The following is a 22,230-nucleotide window of genomic DNA, read 5'->3' as shown; positions in this document are numbered from 1 at the left end:
GCAGCACCTTCCCTGGACCAGAGATCGCCGAGCCAAATGAGCAATACTTCACTGGGCATCTCTGTTACCGTAACAGGGGTCTCACCACACGCCAGCCCCAATACCACTTGTGCTTCCCGCTGAGGAAGACAACTAGCTGGGTCTGGGGGCGGGGGGAGCTCAAGCGTCAGTGATATTTCTCCATGTGAGCCCCCGGTTTGGGCACTGGCAGGAGGCTTCCTTGAGGGGCTCCTGTTTGTGTCAGCAGATGTTAGCCTGAGAAGGAGTAGCTTTCGTTTCTGCAACTTCCTCCAAAGGAAGTTAGAAGGCCCCAGGGCTCAGCTGCCTTTGTGGCCAGAACTATCCTGCGGGGAGTGAAATGGTGACTTTCACTACAGAGTACAGGAGTCTCTCAGAGGGGTCAGCACGTTCACATAGGGATCCTTGGCACAACGGGAGCCTGAACACACAGTAAAAGATCCAGTGGTTTCTGCCATCTAGGAGCTGAGAATCCAGACAGGCTCAAGTTTCCCATGAGCCCAGATATCTAAAAATTGCCTGCTGGCGCTGGACCCACAGGACTGTTAAAAAAAAAAAAAGAAAAGAAAATTAAAATATGCAGAACAATGAAGGAAGGATTCTCTGAAGCAGAAAACACAATCTTTCATTGTTTGCCCTGCCTTTATAATAAAAACACAGCGTTGGACCTGTTTAGACATGGGGACTTTCCGGTTTCCATGGGAGGCTGGACATTTTGCATTCAATACAAATTAGTTCCTCAAAATCAGAATCAATTGTCATAAAATACAGGGAAGTGTTTTCCCATGGGGCAAGCATTTGTGGTACAACTGGAAATGTTCAACTTGATTATAATGCTTCACGAAAAGGTCAGCGTGGGATTTCAGAGCTTTACCTTGAGGATGTTGGCTGTGTTTGCGGGCAGGGCGAACTGGGGAGAGTCGGTCTGCCCAGGCTAGCATGTCCACATCACTCTGATCACATGTCACAGGGCCAGCAGCTGACCGTGTGCTTCAGAAAACAAACAAACACATGCATACACACGCACGCGCTCACACACACATCTGGACACATGCATAGCCCTATGTACTTTCAGGAGCCAAAACACTTCCAGATGCGAAGACAGAAAGAGCGGGCCACCACTGGCATGCTCACTGGACAGGACAAGAACAATGTTACTATAAAGCACTGGACCTCCGTTCTGTGAGACTCGGCACCGAATCACCTGGGCATCGTTTGTGCATTTCACGAATGCACAGGTCTGGGCCTCCCCACATCCTGAGACTCTGATCCAGGACATGGACAATTTTCACAAGGTCTCCGGGTAATTCTAATACACACCATACAGCTACTCCCTGGTTTTCCTGTAAATACTCTATTTACAACTCCAATGAACAGCCTAAAGCTTGCTCAGGCCAAGTGAAAACGGCTAGCACTCCCAGATGTCCAGGTTCTGGTCGAATGTTCGTCACGGAATCGCATCGCCTTTGGAAATCAGGGCTACATATGTGACATTTTAGTGCAGACATCAAACCTAGCTTCCCAACCTTCCCTCTCCCAGACGGAAGAATTTCCCCTAACCCCACCTCCGATTTAAACCTGCATGAGAGGGAGGGCAGAGAAAAACGGCTCAGCGTGGTGTCGCTTGCTCAGGGGGGCACCACCCTGCCTGTTTTTGCCTCTCACACACCAGCATGCCTGTGCAGGTCTCCTTTGCAGCTCATGGTAGCCCCCAGCTCGTTCGGTTTATCAGATCTGACGGGGTCACTGGCCGGGAGCAAGGCTGAGTAGAATTCTGAGACATTTTCGTTATCAACCAAAAGGTTGTCATTCGGCCAGTTCCTGAGGGTCAGCCCCTCCTCTGTCAGTAAATCCAAGTGCGAGTCCATGCCAAGGGAGTGGGGGTTGACCACAGAGACTGGGAACACAGGACTACAGGCTCGGTTTCAAAAAGACCTAACCTCTGTCTCCCTTGCAATTGACATTTTTACACTTCAACCTCTGAAATTCTGAAACAGACTGCTCTCTCCAAACGAGTCCCTGCCACAAAGAGAAGAGCGTGTGGCTATCTCCACCCTCTTTCTATAAAGTCCAGATGATCAGAGAAGTCAAAAGCATGGCGGGGTCTCCGGCAAGCACCAGCCAGGTAACCCCTGTCTTCAGCTTTGATTCCACAGAGTAGCAGAGGTGGGCTTAGCTCATCCCCGATGCCTGAGCGATTCAAGGTTTGGCTGCTTGAGTGGTCCTAAGTCAATGTTACATGGACACTCATCATGTGATGACAACTAGAACCTACACAATCATTTTCAAGACCACGTTTGTCACCCAAATCCTAAATACTACTGGTTGTCAAATATTCCTCTTAGACCCACACGTACTAGAGTTAGTCCTACAGAAGCAGCATCCAAAATGATGAAGGTCACCACATCTTGACCTCTCAGAGTTCCCGAATGGGATCCAACTGGGAGCTTCAATGGGCAGCAGCTGATTTTCACCCCAAGCACAGCTGTCTTTATGGGGGTTAGGGGTGACATCCTTTTGCAGAAAACAATCTGGATTCTCCAAAATTACCTCGAACATGCTCAAGGCCAACACAAGATATTTTTCTTTTTTTTTTTTAAGATTTTATTTTTTTATTTGACAGAGAAAGAGAGAGCACAAGCAGGGGGAGCAGGAGAGAGGGAAGCAGACTCCCTGCTGAGCAAGGAGCCCGATGCGGGACTCGATCCCAGAACCCTGGGATCATGACCTGAGCCAAAGGCAGACGCTTAACCGACCGAGCTACCCAGGCGCCCCACAAGATATTTTTCTAATCTCTAAGTTTAAAGTAAAAAAAAAAAAAAAAAAAGGTAAAACATGCTATTAATGGCAAATTCACATTTTTTATTGAAGTATCATAGCTCAGGAATCAGATTTAACTCCATGACTTAAGTATTATGCATCCTTGGGCAAAGTTTTTAACTATTATGAACCATTCAGAACTATTTGGGGAAGGGGGATACTGTTACCTATCTTGGTATGTTTTTGAGGATTAAATAAAACAATACATACGGTGTCTGACACATAATAAGTGCTAAGTAGATTTCTATTAAGTTAAGTCATCTTCATTCTGATTCTTAATGGAGATTAATCTTCTCCTAAGGTTATACTAGGTACTGTTAGTGATGGACAAGAACTGGATAGGAGCAGGTATTATTAATTCCAACTTAGTGCTCTGAAACCACAGTCTCCCCCTAGTGGAAGCCTATTAATTTTGTTTGTTTTTGAGCTGATGGGCTCAGCCAAGGCACACCTGTTTCCAGGCAGGGCTCGATGAAATAAATGCTTCATTTTGTTTCTCCGTCAGAAATGGGGCCCTAGTCCATGCAGGGGATATGTCTAGAGAGCGTTTGTTCTAACTTTCTGGAGCCAACACACACCTGCCCAAGTAGCTGGGATGATGTACTCCCACTATCCTGAGCTACTAAGACAGTCCCAGCTGCTGCTGGAAGTGTTTTTAGATGCATTATTTATTTGAACACCTGCCTGACAGAGCTCAGTCTTGGAAGGGAGGTGCCACGGGGACACCCAAGGATTCCTTCCCAATATGGCTGCATTCGCTGGTCTGGATTCATCCTGTGGCCATGAAGGACCTTCCTCTTCCCCAAGTCTGGTTCTGAATGCACCACAAACCAGGTGGATAAAAGTCTTCGAAGAAACACATCCCATGCCCTGGTCTTAAACAGAGGCTCTCAAGAAACCTAGAGCCAAAGCCATGCCTGTGCAGGTCAGATCTAGAGCATCGTCCCCTGGCAGCTACGAACACGTCCATCACCCTCAGCTGTCCCTCCCATGGTGGCACACCCCTAACCAGTACCATGTCCTTTAGTTTTTACCAGAAGGGAAACTGAGATATAGCAAGAGTTGCTACAAAACGGTCACCCTCTTTCCCATCTTTCTGCCTTTATTTATTTGGTTAGTCTCAAATGCAAGGCCCATTCCTCCACCTTCCGCTGACTTCCATCCTACCCATTTTTCAACTCAGAGCCCCAGCTCCCTTCCCCACCACCACTACCCTGCAACTTAACCATTCTCCACCTCCCAAACCCAGTACCATCTGTATCATAACATTTCATATATTTTTTTAAAGATTTTATTTATTTATTTGAGAGAGAGAATGAGATAGAGAGAGCATGAGACGGGGAAAGGTCAAAGGGAGAAGCAGACTCCCCGCTGAGCAGGGAGCCCGATGCGGGACTCGATCCCGGGACTCCAGGATCATGACCTGAGCCGAAGGCAGTCGCTTAACCAACTGAGCCACCCAGGCGCCCCAACATTTCATATTTTAACTCTGTTCCACACAGAGCTGTCACGCCGACAGTGTCTTTAGGTCTTAGAAGAAAGGAGTTGTGTCTGTTTTGTCTTTTTTTTTTTTTTTTACTTTTCCTCTTTAACTGTTTGTATCTCAGTAGCAGGCACGTACCAGGTGCTGAATGTCAGCCTGAAGACTGCCTGAAAGCCCCTCGCGAAGCCACACGGCGACCCACCATGATAAACGTGTTTACAGGAAAAATTCTTGCCACTGACACTTAGGGTGGGTTCACCGGGTCATGCTTCCTCTGCACATCCTGCCCTGGGCCAAATTGCCTAATTTTTCAAAATTTAGTCTTCCTATTCCGTTCAAGGGGGTAAGGATCTTATTATTTATGTAACTCACAGGCGTCTTAAGGGACTGAATGGTTAAGGAAGGTTCTAAGATGCCGGGATGGATGATGCTGCCTCTCGGGCCGGGCACCGCTGTCTGGCACAGACCAGCGATGGGTGTGTTCAGAGGCCCGCGCAGAAAAGCACGCTCCTTGGCGGTCACCACACACACCACCTTCATCTGATCTGAAAACATCTTGTTGGCATAATTCAGAAGCAGAATGTCTTTATACTTAATGACCCAAATATGCCAGTCGCGTGCCTCAGAAAAGCAAGTTCGTTTCGAAAGAACTGCGATTTTGTTATCACCCAACCCCCACCCCCACCCCTCAAATAACCCCTCTGCCTTGCATTCTGACCCTCTGAACGGCTGCCTTGGGAAGCCCAGGTGGACCATCAGCCTTTGTGCATAGTCCTCTCAGGGTGAGGAGGAGAGAAGCCTGGGATACAAAGGGCCCTGGCGGTGGGAGGTAAGGTCCAAAGATAAAAGGTTTTTAACCGACTGACAGAATGTATGCTTTGAGGGGAAAAGTGTATCCTGGCCAGGATTTCTGAGTCAGAGGATTCAACTCAGATAATTCACAGACTTGCAATCCAGCTTCTCGCTTCCAAGGCGTGGCCTTGGGAAGCCAAAGCAGACCTACCTACATTTAACTCATCCATGTACCAAGTACCTACTTGGATCCAGGTGTTATTTAGACACTAGGGAACAGCAAGAAGCAAGTTAAAGAAGGTCCCTTCCACCACCAGGAAAAATTGAAAGAAGATTCTTGGACAACTAAGAAGGCACGGGACCCTGGCTACTGAGAACCTCAAAGTCAACTAACCCTCAGGAGCATCGGCTTCGTGAACAACCAACCACAAGGCAAACAAACAACAACAAGATTCCCTGATTATAATCAGGCCGCTGAGGTCCTGAGAGGTCTTCCGTCAGAACCGCCGAAGACCTCATCACCATTTTTCACTGTTTCTCCTGAAAGAGATTTAGGAAGTGAATGGCTGAGAATGTGCGCCCAACTTAGAAAAATCATTTAATGAAAGAGTCATCACTCAAGAAGTCCGATTAAAAGTGATATTCACTCATTCAAATATTCTGTAGTCAACATCTATTGAGCAGGTCTACGTGCAGAGGTGGGTGCCTTGGGAAAGGTGGAGATGGATGGCACAGTCCCAGCTCTTGAGGAACTTAAAAATCAATTGGGGAATTAACGATCCTCATTTTATAGATGAGTACACAGTGGCATGGACAGTCAAGGGATTTGTTTTAAATTCTTCATCCCAAACTAAATCATCCTATAAAGTCATCATAAAGATGAAAAAGCGCTGAACTAGAAGGTAGGATCTCCTCCTCATCCCTAGTTGGAACCCACCCCCCCCAAATGTTCAGACTCACGGGACAGGTCCAGTCCCCTCTCTGGGGCTTCAATTTCGTCATCTACACAAGGAGGTGGTTCTTTACAGTGGGTCCCTCCAGCTCTAAGATTCTAGGACTCTAATACTGGTGACCAGTAATGTTGGGTGGTTAGAACGAAAGGATTCAATCTCTTGACAGATTTTAGTGAGAACTGTTACTCTGCTCACTTAAAGTCCCACCGAAAGGAATATGGAAGCCATTCCGTTCCATGGGCACTCTTGTATTTTTTCTTAGAAGATGCTTAGCCCTAAGTGGGATTCTCTTCTGTGGACTTTCTAGCTGCTATTCTGCCATCTTAGCAATAGTGGCAAAGAAAGCTGCAGCCCTTCCCTACACCTCCCTGCAGCCCCTGCTAATTGCCTATAACACAGGGTAATAAGTGTTTGCAAGAGCTATGTTGCTCCCTCTAGGAATCACTGCTCCAACGATAATGTAACCAGTCTATGTGCGATGTGACAAATGGGGATGTGGACTACGTGTAAAGAACTCTTAATTAAAGGTTTAATAGACGGTGAGAGGATTGAACTGGATCATATGTAAGGTCTCTTCCAGATTTAGATTTTTAGATTATATTACTATGAATTCGGTGATGATAATGGAAAAGATTCCTTTATACTGAACTCACCAGGGACCCTGAAACATTAACCCAAATCATTTAAATTCCATTTATGGGTACTAACCTCCAGAAAGGAGAATAAGAATTGGTGTAGAAAAACCTCTGTTTGGATTTTTAAAAACAGACTGTTGAATAATTTCATGACATTTCCAACCCTCCCCAGAGATTTTTCTCTCAACTTGGGGGACGTCCCCCAAATTGCCAATCAGCTGGCCATTTTGCACCATGTGAGCTGTAAAACCATATATATGGAGATCTAAATGACAGAAAGATTGGATTTGTTTATATTTAATTTTTCCCTTCCTGCCCCCACATGTCATTTGTCCTTAACACCCGTATTTTTTTGGTTGCAGAGGCACAGGTGGTTCTCATTTCAGGCTGTATGAACGGTCCTGCTATTCAGAGATTAATGAATAAAGGGAGCCTTGTAAATAGATTTGCATGATAATGGTAATAATGCTCTCTGCTGCCTTCTGTGCTTACTTCAATCTGTGTGCCCCTGAACACGCCTCCCTCCCCCATGCACGGGTTCCCCCCTTGCCCCTCTTTCCCGCCACCTGACTCTACTCTACTCACTCAGTCTCAGGCAGACAAAAGTGAGCCGGGAATCGGGCAGCTGCAGAGAGAGCAGGGAGAGGGCAGGAAGAAAGGGGAGAAGAGAGACGGAGACAGACAGACAGACGGAAGCAGAGTAGAGAGCAAAATGCCTACTGCTCTTTAGGATAGCAAGGTTTCTGCAGAACAAACAGAGAAAATACCAGACTGCCATCGTCCAGGGCAAACAATACCTTCAAACTTCCCTTCTCTTTATGACGTCTGTCCCAGCTTCCCATCACATGCTTGACGACCTCACATATATCTTTTTATATATGATAAATATATAAAAACATAACTGTTCTAGCACCACACACATGTCAAGGCCCAGATGTAACTTGTTTCGGAGACTGGGTCCAGAAGCAAAACCTACCTGATTTGGCTTCTATCTATCCCTGTCCAGGGACAAGTTCAAAGGGGCCTCTCCTTAAAGGCTACACCACGAGGCGGGAACCTGGACCTCTCCGAAAACTTCACAGTTCCTCCCTGGGGACCGAGGACCAGTTATCAAGCCAAGATGTCATGGGGCCTCAGGTTACATCCTTCCTCACTCAATGTCCTCTCTCCGCACTTGCGGGCCTGCCTGTGTTCCCCGTGCCCCAGCCCACCGTGTGGTCTCTAAGCCTGTGTGAGGAGGATGAATTGGGCAGGGAATGTCATGAAGAAGAAGATGCCCAGGCAAAGTGGATTAAGACAGAAAGCAAAAGTCAGTCCCTACAGCAGGAGAGAACGTGGCAAGCACCCAGGACCTGTTCCTGCCGGGCCGGATGGAGACTCCAACAGCGGGAAGATGCTGAGCCAAGCAGGCATCGGGGCCCACACACCAGGCCAGGAAACAGAGTCCCTTCCCTTTCTTTGTCTCCTAAGACCTGCATGTGTTTTCCCTCATTTGAAGGGAGCCCAGAGCACTGGAAGCCAGGCTGACCCTCTGCCTCTCATGTTGATTAACACCCCACGGGGGCACGCATTACTACCCACCCCGCCTCCTTCCTCTGCGCCTTCCGATATCAACCGGGAAAAGGGAATCTAAAAATAAAGCCGGGGCCAGAGTGTGTACCACTCGATTGGGCTCCTGTGCTCACAGATCTGCTTATTTTGGCCTATCTCTCCCCAGCGATAAGGCTGCTAACAGCCTGTTATCAGCCAGTTGGTGAAAATGTGCTCCAGCCTGATTAGGCCTCAGTCTTTGCCAAGGTTATAAACAGCCGTTATCGTTTTCCCGAACAGAATAATCCGGACAGTATCAGCTCAGAAACATATGGGCCACACAGAGAAGACAGCCGCTGACGGACCCTTCATTTTAATTGTAACGAGTGGGCAGCAGCGGCCTGCAGACGGCAGGCAGACAGCACCCCGACTGGCAGCAGGGTTGGGGGTGCGTGCGCGCGTGTGCGCTTTTTCCCCCCAAATCCCTTCTTCCTTCCCTGGTCTCCAACACCTAAACCGCTTTGATATTCTGGGTGGCACAATGAACTGGACCCTACCCCAGATGCTACCAGTCACCAAGCAGGACCCTCCCCTAAAAGGCAGATGGGACCTTTCTGATGCTCTCATGGAAAAGAAAAGAAAAGAAAGAAAAAGAAAAACAGCAAAGAGGAACAGGGAAACCAATACAGCTATCTCTGCTCTTCAGCCCCCCGTTCCATTTTAGGAACCGATCTGCTCACCGCACCCGGATCTCATCCCCATGGCCAAGGGTGTTTGCAGACAACCCCCCCGCCCCCCGCCCCCCGCGTGAGCACAGGGTCCAGCAGGGATCAGACCTGCAGCACACACCGGCTGGACCTTTATTTACATCGTGTCCCTCACCTTTTCACAGACAGACCCCTCCATCAAGCACGAGAACGCTCGTGGGGGGCAACCCTGTGCTTGTGGGGATTTTGTGTCCTGAAAGCCATTTCCCAAACCGGGTTTCTCCCCATGCTCTGTTGTGCCAGACTTGTTTCTCAGGCTTGTCACAGAAAGCCAACTCTCTGGCGCGTCGCAGGGGAGGAAGGCGGCAGAACACAAAGAAAATCGCGCCGGTCAAAGTTCTGCTGAAAGCGTTCATCCCTCTGCCTCCAGGTCAGCAGACGTCTCAGGGGCTGACGGCGCAGCCCTGGGTCACCGCCGTTGGCACATGGCCCACAGCCACCCTGTCCTTTCAGGAGCTGATGCAATTTGCAATTTCCCCTCCTGTGTCCACAGAAGCGAGTGGAAGGAAAGGGGCTCAGGAGCAGGGAGGAAGGGCCCAGAGCAAGACGGTGCGAGGCGAGCACGCTTCCCCGCAGCCGGCAGCAGACCGGCCGGCCACCGCCACCACTGCGGCCCGCGGGCTCCCACCTGGCGGGCCAGATGGGGCCAGCGACAGCAGGTGCAGTTCCGAGGAGAAGCACCGGCGCCCCCGCCGTGGACTCAGCCGTCCCTGTCCACTCTCCTGTTCACTGGAAGAAACTGACTATCTTCGACCTGGCTTTCCTTTTCTTCCCTTCTCCCACTTTCGTCCTTATCCCCCGCACCCTGTCTCCCCTGTCACACCACCGGTGCCCACACTCCATCAGCTCAACAGCCCTGGAGAAGTCCCCAGGTTCGACTCAACTTCTGCTGGCCTTCTAATGAGGAGGAAAGCAGAGAACTGAAATGAGAAAAAGGAAAAAAGTTAAGGGAACCCCAAAGAAGTTCTTTCCTACCCACAGCGGTGCCTCTCTCTTCTTGACGTCAGTTTCTCATTTTGCAGAGAGAGAATGGCACGGCTTTGCCCGGGAAGAAACAGAGCAACAGCCGATATTTACGGGGCGCTGGTGAACACGCCAGGCACTAGCCAGAGCATCCTACAGACACCTGCTGACTGAATCCTCAAAACGAGGCTGATTCACACCCAGGTGACCGGCTCCCTGGCCGGCACTGTGTAGACCTGCTCACACCCAGGGTACACCCTTTCCTGGTGTTGTCTGGGGTCTGAGAGTAGCACCCGCCCCGCGCACTCCTCCGCGGATTTATGGGGGCTCACGAGAAGCCCACCCCCAGGACTGACTGGTGTTTCACTATCAAGTGAAAATTGAGTCCGTGATAATGTTCCTGTAATAGTATCAAATTCAGAGAGAGAGGAAGAGAGAAAGAGAGAGAAGTCCTGCAGCCAGCTGAAATGAGCCTGAGGCACATTTTTGTTTTAATTCTTTTTTTCATGGCTTTTCAACACCTGCTCTCACCCTTCCACTCACCCTCCAAACTAGGGCTTAGTAGGTTGCCTTGCAGTACCCCCAAGAGACCGGCCAGCAGATCCATGCAAGCACCTGCAGTGGGTGGTCTGTGTGTGACGTCTTGGTGGTCGTCAGCTCCATGCCCCCAGACCAAGTTTCAAGGTCACAATGGTCTTCCCCTCATTACCATCAGAATCTGAAAATACCCTGGAAACACGAGAATCCCCCTCCGAACTCATGAGCTGGCTCAGCGGTAGTTTATTCAACTTAAAGTGGGGTTTTTTTCCCCCTTTTCTATTTTTGTTTACTTATTCTTTCTGTTTCAATGGACCCAGCTTTGTTCTGCTACAATTTGGGGCTAACGAGACTAGAGGATTTCCTGCAACAAGCAGCTGGGCCTATTTCTCTGGTGGGTCTGCTTGCCATTTTGTCCACAACCCCCCCCCTTCCCCTACAAAGCTTCCATTTTCGTAGAAAGAAGGCTAGCTCTCTCTGTGTCAACAATGGGGGCAGATGGAGCCTTCAGGGTAGTAGATTTTCACAAAGGGAACCACAAAAAGTTGGGTGAGATGCAGCCATCCTGTCTCTGCTGAATGGCTGCCACCACGGCGGGTCCAGCCTTCACAGGCCATCGACGGCCCCACTGCTGTTGTCAATGTGCCGGGTGTCCCCGTGACTGGGAGCCCCCGAAGGACCAGGGTCCTGTCTTCCTCCAGTCTGTACCCCCAGCACCTAGCACGGAACCTGGCATCGGTGGGTGTTCAAGGCCAAGTTCTTTGGAGACAGCCTTGATTCAAAAGCTGGCTCCAGGGGCGTTAGGCTCAGTCAACTGAGCGTCTGACTCTTGATTTCGGCTCAGGTCATGACCTTGGGGTCGTGAGATGGAGCCCCGTGTCAGGCTCCACGCCGAGTGGGGAGTCCGTTGGAGATTTCCCTTCTCCCTCTGCCCCTCCCCCGTGCTCTCTCACTCTGTCTAAAATCAATCGATCGATCAATCCATTAATCAATCTTCAAATTAGCCTCAGTTTCTCCATCTCTAAAATGAGGATAAGGTAGCTGTGCCATTATTGGCTATGATCACATATCTTAAAAGCACTTAGACCAGAGCCTGACCCCTAACAGTCGCCTGATAAACAGTTCTTCTTTATGGATGACTATCCCCCCACATGCACCCACACTGCCCCTTCCAGAGCTACTCTGGTGGTCAACCCACGATGACCAAAGACAGGGCTACAGCCAGGAACCCTGGTTCCAATCCCTGCTGTGCCCGAGCTCCAAAGGCCACTGTGTCATCAGCCTGCCCTGCTTCTGTGGCCGGTGCTTGGCTGGGGTCACCCTGCCTCGCCTGACTGACTCGCAGGTTGGCGAGGAGACAGCATGACCTACCAGATGTGGACCCGTGTGGAAAAGCGAAATCCAGACGATCGAATCTGCTGCCAAGTCGTGCTCCAGCAAAGCAATTCAAAGTCTCGCACTCGGCGGACCTCGCTACATGCGCACTGCGCCCCCCCCCCCCCCCCCCGCCGGCGCCTGCAGTTCTCTGGGGCTCTGCCAATGCTCCGGCCTTCAATTGGGGCCTCCCATCAGGACGGTGCACGCAAAGCACATGCTGCACCCGCAGTCCTTACTGGGAGCTCTGCTGGCAGTTAAGCCACCTGCAGGCCTAACACCCAGACAAGCTCCCTCTGCCCGTGACGCGCGTTCAGCAGGAGCCTGGCCTCCCCTCCGGGAACAGCACATTCTCTTGTTCGCCTGTCCTATGGTCCCTCGAGGCCCCAGAGTTCTTACGGGTTTTCTCCATTTTCCCAAAAAGGCGTCTTAGTTTGGAGACTCTTAAACCACTTGCATTCCTAAGACAGGCGCTTAGGCATAAAATTCATTTCAGCACGGGGGTCTTGCTCTTTTCTTTCCTTCTCCTCACTGGGAAGCCGAGTGAACTCACGAACAGCTCTGGTGGTTTTAGCATCCAGGCCTCACATGAGACAGGATTACAGGGGATCTGTGCTCTCGTGCACGCGCACGTGCACGCACTCTCACACTCATGCTCACACTGTCTCACACTCATGCTCTCACACACATGCTTATTCTTTTACAATCTCTCACACACACACACTCATACACTATTACGCCCACTTGTATTCTCAGTCTCTCCCACACACTCACACTGTCTCACACACTCATTCTCTCTCTCCCCCACACACTCGCACATCCGTACACACCTGCACAAGAGTGTGAGTCCCATTAGCCACAGCGTGGTTCTCATCTCTTGCATCTCGGGACCCCCGCCCTGGCCCTGGCTCAGTCAGCACTCTCTCTCCTGGCCTCCTGCGGGGACAGTGCCAAATAAAATAGCAAAATATTCATTTGGTGAGGCACGTTAAAACCTTGGGAAGATTTAAGCCTGGGCTTCATGTCACAGCCGCTCCCTCCTGTAATCTGTATTCCAATCTCAGTGTCAGCAGAGCTGTGATCAGAATACCCAAGGTCTCATAAAAGATTCAGGGTTTGCCACTTCCCTGACATTTGCTGTTTCGTGTTGTTCCTGCTCCTTCCCTCTCAGCCTTGAAGAGTCCACAGCCCCTGGCAACCCCCCGCTGCAGGTGGCGACCTGGCCGAGGACGTCCAGTAACTCGGAACAAGCACGGGACCGAACTCTACCTGGGAGCTTAACTGTGCCTGGGGCTCCTGTCTCCTTTAGCGGCTTCTTTCACCTGGTTAGAGTTTTTCTAAGATTGCAATCTGCCGCCTCCCCCGTGGTACCTGGAAACAGGACCTAGGAATCCAGAGGTTAGTGGGACCTGATGAAGACTCCCCTCTTCACCAGGAGTGCTTTGTGTGTGGGGGGGGTGTTTGTGTACGCCTGACTCAGTGTGTCCACATCTTCAGGCTCTCATTATGACTTACATCAGAGACTGTATGCACGATTTAACTCCACGAAGTGTGGATGCGATCATTTGTAGGGATGGGAGCCCACCAAATAGGGGCCAAGCACCTTCTCTGATGGCCAAGTTCAAAGACAGGCACATTACTCATGTGTGACTCCACAGCTGTCATTCACAATGGGTACCACACGGGTATGGATATTAGTAGTTTAAAAACTCAAGCAAGGTGTATTAAGATTTAAGGAAACCAAATGTAACTAGAGGGGTGATGGTGAAGATATCCTTTGACTTGCTGAGAGATCACCAGAGGTGTCTTACCAAGACCCACCAGTGTTCCAATTGTATGATCTGCTTTCCAATCATATAGTTCATATCCAGCTTATCAGAACAACATTTAGTGACTAAGTGAGTTATCCCACACTTCTTAGGGATGTCACACATCTTCACAAAAGAAAATCTCTGATGCACCCATAAGGGCCCAATGACCTAGAGAGATGGCAAGAGGAGGAGAAAAGACACATTGCCTCATGGCTAACATCACCAACCACCCAAGGCCACAGCGACAGAAAAGATCAGTGGCTCCCCAAAATAATATCAGAAGCAAGACACTTTTCCAGATACCCCTCACTAAGTCCCAAGTGTCTAACAGTTTTAAAAAGAAGGGGGAAAAAAGCAAACGTAGAATTCCAAAATGCGAGCGATAAAAAACCAAAGGCCTGTTAAAATTTACTCTCTTTTGAAAACATATGGTCTTAATTATTCTGTAAATGCTATAGCCATTAGGCAAATTAACACAAAATCCCAGATCAAAGTGCCATTCGCGGGTAGATACTTACACAACATTAGGTGGTAGGAAGGCGAACAGGTGCTAAAACAACTTCTTTGAATGTTTTTAATGTATCCACTAATAAAACCTTCTGAAGAGGTTAAAAAAAATTCTCAAACACAAATTGAAAATTAAAGGCAAGTTGATGGAACCTCAAAATTAAACATGTCAAGTGAGAAAATTATAATCAAAGTGTCTCTGTACTTCTGAAAACCTTTGCTGTGAGGGCACATAATATGAACATGTCTATGTATATATACATATGGTTCTGCATATGCATATTCAAAATCAAAGAGGCTAACATATATAAGTGGTGAATCATAAGATAATACAGAAAGAATATGCACTCCAGACTCAGAGATGGACATACCTGTAAACACATGCCCTCGGACTTAGGCAAGCAAACAGGACATTTCCTGTTATACAGCAGTGTGGTCCTGAGAAATTATATGTAATATTTTAAAGACTGAGTTATGTTATAGTCTTTGGGTAACACACTATTTAAGAGAAGTCCATAGTTAGATATTTCTGAAAGTAAATAAGCCTATCCTTTTTTTTTTTTTTTTAAAGAATTTATTTATTTGACAGGGAGAGACACAGTGAGACAGGGAACACAAGCAGGGGGAGTGGGAGAGGGAGAAGCAGGCTTCCCGCCGAGCAGGGAGCCCGATGCAAGGCTCGATCCCAGGACCCTGGGATCATGACCTGAGCCGAAGGCAGACGCTTAACGACTGAGCCACTCAGGCGCCCTAAATAAGTCCATCCTTTACCATATCCGGTAACTATAGTTTTTTTAATTACTAGATACAACCCACATCATTTACTGTTTTACAGTAAAAAATTTTTTCAAAGACATATGATAATATTGTATAAATGAGTGCTTCTTAACAAGGGATGATTATGCCCCCAGGGGGCATCTGGCAGCATCTGGAGACATTTTTGGTTGTCCCCACGGAATATTGGGGATGACGGCTACCATGGTAAGGAACAGAGATGCAGCTGAACACCTTACAGTGCACAGCACGGCCCCCTCAACAAAGACTTTTCCAGCCTAAAAAGTCTAGGGTGCAGAGAGTCAGAAACCATGATACAGATTATCACAAACACTGCAAAATTCCTTAAGTCATGTCCCTAAAAGGAAAGAAATGAAAAATGAGAAGCTGAAAAACATAAAAGGGAACTCTTTTTAGTACCGTGTTGATTACTTGAATTATTATAGCTGCTTTGGGGGGACGCCACGATATATGACTTCACCTAAAATACGCCCTGAAAACCCACCACCTGTACTCACATTATAGCCCTCCACCGAGAAATGCTGGGAAATCAGCAAGGATCTGACAAAAAAAAAAAAAAAAAAAAAACCGAGACATCCTTCAGTGAACAGAGGAGTATTCTGACCAACTGTGTTAAAATCAAATAAAGTAAGATATAACAAAAGCTAACTTTTTAGCCAGCGAAAAATAAACACGTCTGGTATTTGGAGTCCTACATGTGTATATCCATCCAGTTCTGTAGCTTCTAAGCTCTGAATCCCAGTAATATAATAACATTATTTTTGAGATCAGTTAAGGTATAAAATGTGCGTACTCTCAGTCTTTAATATTAATAAGTCTTGTAACTAGCAGTTTCTCGTAGCTCCGAATTCTTGAGCACAACTAGAAAGGGCACTTATCCTGAAAAATCTAATAAATTTACAGTTTTATATACTTCCTTCAATTGTAAAAGTCTTGTTCAATAAACTTTAAAATGCCGCTATAGACCAATAACACAGACAGTATAAACCCAGCCCTGGGAAAGCTGTGCAACCAGAAATTGTTCCCCTTTCTGCTAGAGCAATAAAGTTTTATATGTTTGAACTGACTGTAAAAAGGTTTGAATGTTGGCAACTGGGGAATAATCTGTCTTCTTTATAGTTATTATCATATTTCCCACAAGACCCCTTGGTCTGTGTCAATCCTTCTTGTATATGACACCTTTGTACTGTCAGCGAAAGCAAGACTACTTTACTTTTTTTTTTTAACTATAGGACTTGTATCTGTTTTCCTTCAGATTACAGCTAACAGGAATAAATTATTTCTGACAAGCATCTATTGCAGCGTTTTACCAAATAAAGCTGGTTGTGAGCTGCTTTTTCCAAGAGCAAGGGGGGGAGCCTCCTCCCCTTCTCTCTCTCAACTGATTCAAATGCAATTCAGGGATGGTTAAATTGGAGGAAATACCAATAAAAAGAGATTTGTAGGAAGGTTGCTCTGAATGCCAGAGCCCACCGTAACAAGGTGGTTGGGTCCTCATGGGTACTGTTGGATCTGGGTGGGGAAGAGGTTTAGGAAAGGTCAGAGGACGAACCATCCCTTTTCCTTCCCGAACTGTCTTGGGTCTGAGAGCATCTGTGCTTCTCGGTTCAGACAGGAAGCCGAGTGCAGCCAGCAGAAGCTGCTGTGACCAGCCAGAGAGACGCCCAACTTGTCACCTGTAGGCCTGGGCTCCTGGCTAACAGGTCATCTCTGCTGAAATGAGTTTAGGCTCGTGATAATCAGCAAAGACCCTGTGTGTGTGTCTGTGTGTCTGTGTATGTGTGTGTCTGTTTGTCCATGTGTCTGTATCTGAACATGTGTGTGTCTATGTATGTTTCTGTAGTTCTGTGTATATGTGTCTGTCTGTTTGTGGGTGTCTCTGTGTGTGTGTGTGTCTGTATTTGTGTGTCTGTGTGTGTGTTTGTCTAGGTGTCTCTGTGTCTGTCTGTCTGTATCTGGATGTCTGTCTATGTGTGTGCCCGGATGTCTGTGTGTCCTCCTCTCTCCCTCCCCCAGTCCCACCATTACAACTCAACTCCAATGATACAAACCTACACCAAGGAATCCACCACATGCACAATCCAGCTGTCTTAGAGACATCTCTCTGTCACACGTCTACACCATCATCCTGAAGTTCCCTGCCTTCCCACATTTACAATCACACAGTGCGAAAGGTCAGAGAGGAACAAGGATCTTTGCAAACACCACGTTTTTCAAACATCAGAAAACATCATATGGTTGGACATCAGTGGAAATGAGGCAGTAAGTTAATTACCTCTGCACTCTGGCGTAGACGAAGTCCCTCCAAGAGACCATGAGGATGGCCTGTCACTTGAACACAGGTGTGCACATGTTCACATACACACACGCAATATATACCCACGTGAGAGCACACACTCACTCTCAAACACAACTCGGCCAACTCTAAGTGAAGAGTGCACTCCAGTATGGAAGTTCTGGTGTGGACGGGTAAACGCCCAAAGGCATCAGCAACTCTAGCAGAAGGAGGCAGTGCACGTGACATGGAGTAAATACAGTCACATCTCCGTGATCTTGGAAAACCTGGAGCTTGTGAGCACATTCACATCAGTGAATGTGAATCCAGGACATCTTCTTACTTTCCCCTCATGATCCCCATCTCCATGAATGTTCAGGCAACATTAGCATGGGGTCCCCCGGCCCAGTTCAAACTGCAGACATTCTGACCCATGTCCAATAAATAGACACTAAAAGTATCAGGACAGTAGCCACCTCAGACTACCAGGAGGCACCAGGAGGAACGAGGAGCACCGTGTTCCCTCCGACCGCCCCTCCCTGGAACTGCTACAAACTAGACTTTTTAACAAAGGTGTAGGTATATGTGTCTTAATAACCCTTCAACAACAGTTGTCTATAGGAAAATTCTGGATCCATAATACCGGTTCTTCAGTCTCTTCAAAATAGATTGTTTTTTTTAAGGTTTATTTACTTGACACACGGACAGAGAGCACAGCAGAGGGAGAGGAGAGAAGCAGTCTCCACGTGGAGCAAGGATCCTGATGCGGGGCTCGATCCCAGGACCCTGATGATCATGACCTGAGGTGAAGGCAGACGCTTAACTGACTGAGCCACCCAGGTGTCCCCAAAATAGGTTCTTGATGTAGGTCAAAAGTTCTTGGGTTGGGGTCGTATGTCATAGGGGCATTCATAAAAGGACAAGAGGTGCTCTTTTTAAATTTGGGGGCATATACCACACATGCAGAGCTCAGTGAAACAAGATGAAATGCCTTACACATGTGCACGCCATCCCTGGGCAGGACCCATGCTAATCTTCTCCGTGTTGTTCTCATTTTTTATATGTGCTGGTGAAGCGAGTGCCGAGGCTGCACTGAAAATGCTCTCACAGGGAGTGGACCATCAGCTTCAAGGCCAGGAAGCAAGCCACCACCACGGTGGAATGGGAGACGGGTGGAGGTAGAGGTATTTCCCAAAGAGTAAGGTATGCACGGCAGCCATCTACTTCATGGGAGGTATTTATGAAATGCAGATTCCAAGGCCAGACAGCAAACCTGTGGATGCAGGGCCTGGGACTCTGCATTTTATAAGTAGCCCAGATTATTCTAGAAGCTGACTGGTCTCGCAGTTCCCACCCAAATTGCGTTCCCTTTCTCCAATACGAAGGGCCTCAGTACACCCCCTTCTGAGGGACCAGGGGGTGAAACTGACAGCACCATGAACTGTGCCTTTTGAGACAGAAAAGAAAGGGATTGAGCAAAATAGCTGATCAACAAGGGAAAAGAACTGCCCTGGAAGTTTTACCTCGTTCTGCCTTTCCCCTGAGCTCTGCTCTCCCTCCATAGCCTCCCATTTTATGCATCCTAGTGGGGTCTGGATACAGAGAGCCAGTCTCCCGGAAAGGCCCAGAGTTGGATCTCCCCTCTTGCTTCATCACTGTCATTCTTGTACACTTCAAACCAAACCAGGGGTTTGTACCTCGCTGGGTCTGAAAATGTAGCCTCCCTCATGAAGCCAAATGGAGCTGGCTTTTAGAGGGACATATGTGAAGAGAGTATCTGGGACTACAGAGACACTCAGGAAGACACCATGACAGGCTCCAGCCTTTAGAACAAGCAAGAGGCAGAAGGATCCCACCTGCCCAAGGCAGACTCACACTGAGAGGGTCTGGTGGTGGTAGTCCTCAGCTTATAGACTATCCAAATAGGATTACAGGTGGAACTCCCTCAAAATATAAATGGAGCACAAAAGGCAGACCGGCGGGCATCGGGCATTATTGCTACTATTTCTGCTTTTCAACGATCACGATCACCACCGACGCCACGACTGCTGTAACTCACAAGTTCTGGAGTCTGGCAGGTGTCAGGTTCGGGTCTAAACCCTTCAGATGCACCAGCGCATTTCATCCTCAGAGCTACTCTTAACCCTAACGCACAACTGTATTATTTACCGAGAGACAAGATCCTGTCACCGGCTGGGACTATTCTTCACGTCCACCCAACATCCATTCCAGTTCCATTCAAGGCTGGATATAAGGGTGTCTGAGCACATAAAGTAGACAAGGGCAGGAAGAGCACTTTTCTGTCAAAAACTGTCCAATAAGCTAAAGAAACAGCAAGAGAGCTTATATACTAGGTGATCTGGGACAGCAAAAGATACCTCAGATAATGCTTCTTTCTAGAAGGAACTGGGAATCTGGTGAGGCAGAAGAAAGCTATACATGACAAATCAATAGAGGAGAGGGTAGTGTAATGCCAGTTATAAGAAAACAAATATATATATATATATACACACACACACACAGGACATAGCCCTTTTCTCAGGAAACTTTTACTATCCTTCATAAGACAAGATACTCTCATGTGAAACAATCAGAGAAACACCAGAAAACTGTGAAGAGCTACCTGCTGCACAGAGTTGTACAAATCTGAGGAATCAGGAGAAAGGAAAATTCACTACAGGCTGTGGTTGCTGAGAAAAGTACGAAGCAGCAAAGTGCGAAGGATAGACAGAGACCGGATATGCCCAGAGGACAAACAGGAGAAAGCATCCCAGGAGGGGCAGGGGAAAGCAGGGCTTCCCACTTGCATGGCAGGTCTGGACCCAGGAGTGGGGACAGAATCCAGAGAAAAGGAAACAGGAAGGTCAGACTGGCCCCTCACCTTGCCGGTGGTCACCCTATGGCGGCCTGAGACCCAGAGCAGAGTCCAGACTGTGGCAGACCATGCCAGCCTACGTCCTTCTAGAAGGACCCTCGCTCCTTCTGCTCCTGTGAAAATACTAAGGACCTTCGAAATCATAACAATCAATCAAACAAACAAACAAAAAACAAAAAAACAAAACCCAGGATGTGGACCATCACGGTGAAGACAGGGCCCTCAACGGCAGGGTCTCATAGGCAGCAGTTAGATCCCGGAGGATGAGGATGGGCTGAGAACATCTTAGATGGGAGAGCTCCAGGGGAAAATCCAACAGCTGCGGGGGGTGGGGTCGGTGCTCCAGCAGGAAGCGCTTTCCAAACCAAATCAAGGCCAGTGACGGACATTCCCTATGAGTCCTTCTCACTCCCAAACTCGGTGGTTCTGTGAAAACTTTGAACAGGAGAGGAGGAATGCCCCAGCTTGAGGGTGACAGTGGTCCCCTGGGTCCCCCTGACCCAGTGCCAACAATATAAACATCCCACCAGGGCGGTGTCCTTGACCATGTGACCACCACTTTACCATCAGCCCAGAACAGCACTGCCTGGGGTTAAAGCATGTGCAGCTGCTGGCTTGAAAACATTATTTCTTGGGTGAAGTTCTTCACCTTATCACTTAATGCCTGTTTATTGTTCCGTTACTAACAACAGAAATAATGGTAATACTTTGGTATTTGCACAATGTCTTATAGCCTGCCAACGCTTTCATAAGCGTGATTATGTTTACTCCTGATAATAAATGTATCCATGTTATAGATGAGGAAACTGACACTCACAGACTACATGACTCACTCAGGGCCACCCAGCAGGTAGATGGGGGGCCCTATCGACTGAATCCTCATAATTGACCAAATGCTCGTCATACACAGGACACAAAGCTGGCCGCCATCAGGATGCAAAAGTGGGTGGGAAAGGTCACAGGAACCCAGTGCAAAGGAAAAGCATCTTGCTCGCTGAACCCGAACGCCTTTCAGTTCACTTCCCTCCAGCTGCGTGGCGGGGGGTCCCTCCCATCATCCCGACTGATGCAGGGTCCCCACCTGACACGCTCACCTCCCAGCAGGCGCCATGCTTGACAAGGAGTGATAGAGATGACCCTCTCTGCTCCTCTCCTCCCCGCCTGACAGCAAAGCCAGCACCTTCTGGTCGACGCACAACCGGCTAGGCGTTGGCTACATAAAGCCGCAGAGCATCTTCGGGGGGTCACCCGGGGAGCCAAGTACCACGAATTTCCTTCTCTCCCAAGTAACGGATGTGCGCCTTCCCCGTGGGTCTCTGGTGGAGAAACCAGCAGAGCCCCCCCACCCCCGCCCCCGGCAATCAGGGCCCGTTTGCACGGCCACGGGGATGCCCAGCCGCGCCCCCTCCCCGGGAGCTGCCGAGGCTGGCGATGTGCAGGCGGCTCCCCCAGCGTCATTAAGAACACGCTCGTCTCCGCCGCTCCGAGCCCGCCGGCTCCCCCGCCTGAAGGAGAGCCACCCACGTGCTCCCGCAGACGGACCCGCGAGAGGCCCGGAACCCACAAAGGGGAGCCGGCGCGCCAAGGGTTAAGCGCACCCTGTAATAAGCATCTCTGTTCCGGCGTGTTGCGAAAGCCCATTACCTCCCGCCACATTACCTCATTCATTTCTTATATGCGGATGGTTTATTTTCCCATGAGCACCCTGGCTCTCAGTATTAAGTCCCCTCCTTCTCCTCTATTTCTCTATCCATCACATTTAACACTCTGACAGTAACAGTCTATAATGTTTCTATTCTACAAAACCGCTCTGTCAACTCCGGGCTTCCAGAGCAGCAACTGAGGAAAATAAATAACATCAACGCCAGGGACGACAGCATCACAGCTCCCTTTCTGCTGGGCGTTTTTATTTTATATGATTCTACAAAGGCAGAGAAGAAGAAAAAAACAAAAATAAAATAAAGGGGCTCAGGGAGGCAGAAGCCAAGAAGAGAAGAATTTCCTTCTCATCCAACAGACACCCCCACAGACCTGAAGGGACAGTCACAGCACTTCGCTTGCAGACAAAGAAGTGATCTCCCCTCTCTCCTCTCGA

At 48.5% G+C, this 22,230-nt stretch overlaps 1 protein-coding gene and 1 non-coding gene across 5 annotated transcripts in view; both read right to left on the bottom strand.

The window, feature by feature from the left end:
* Window positions 1-22,230, bottom strand: part of PBX1 (PBX homeobox 1) — a 284,693-nt gene that overhangs the window by 132,356 nt on the left and 130,107 nt on the right. The window lies entirely within an intron of this gene.
* Window positions 18,237-18,340, bottom strand: LOC118014665. The gene has a single exon (XR_004680352.1). It is a non-coding gene; the product is annotated as a U6 spliceosomal RNA (small nuclear RNA).

Source organism: Mirounga leonina, unplaced genomic scaffold, assembly GCF_011800145.1.
Source record: "Mirounga leonina isolate KUSES-001 unplaced genomic scaffold, KU_Mleo_1.0 Mir_154, whole genome shotgun sequence".
In the NCBI taxonomy this organism is placed as follows: domain Eukaryota; kingdom Metazoa; phylum Chordata; class Mammalia; order Carnivora; family Phocidae; genus Mirounga; species Mirounga leonina.
The sequence above is the reverse complement of the archived record's forward strand: the minus strand, read 5'-3'. Positions and strand labels throughout refer to the sequence as shown.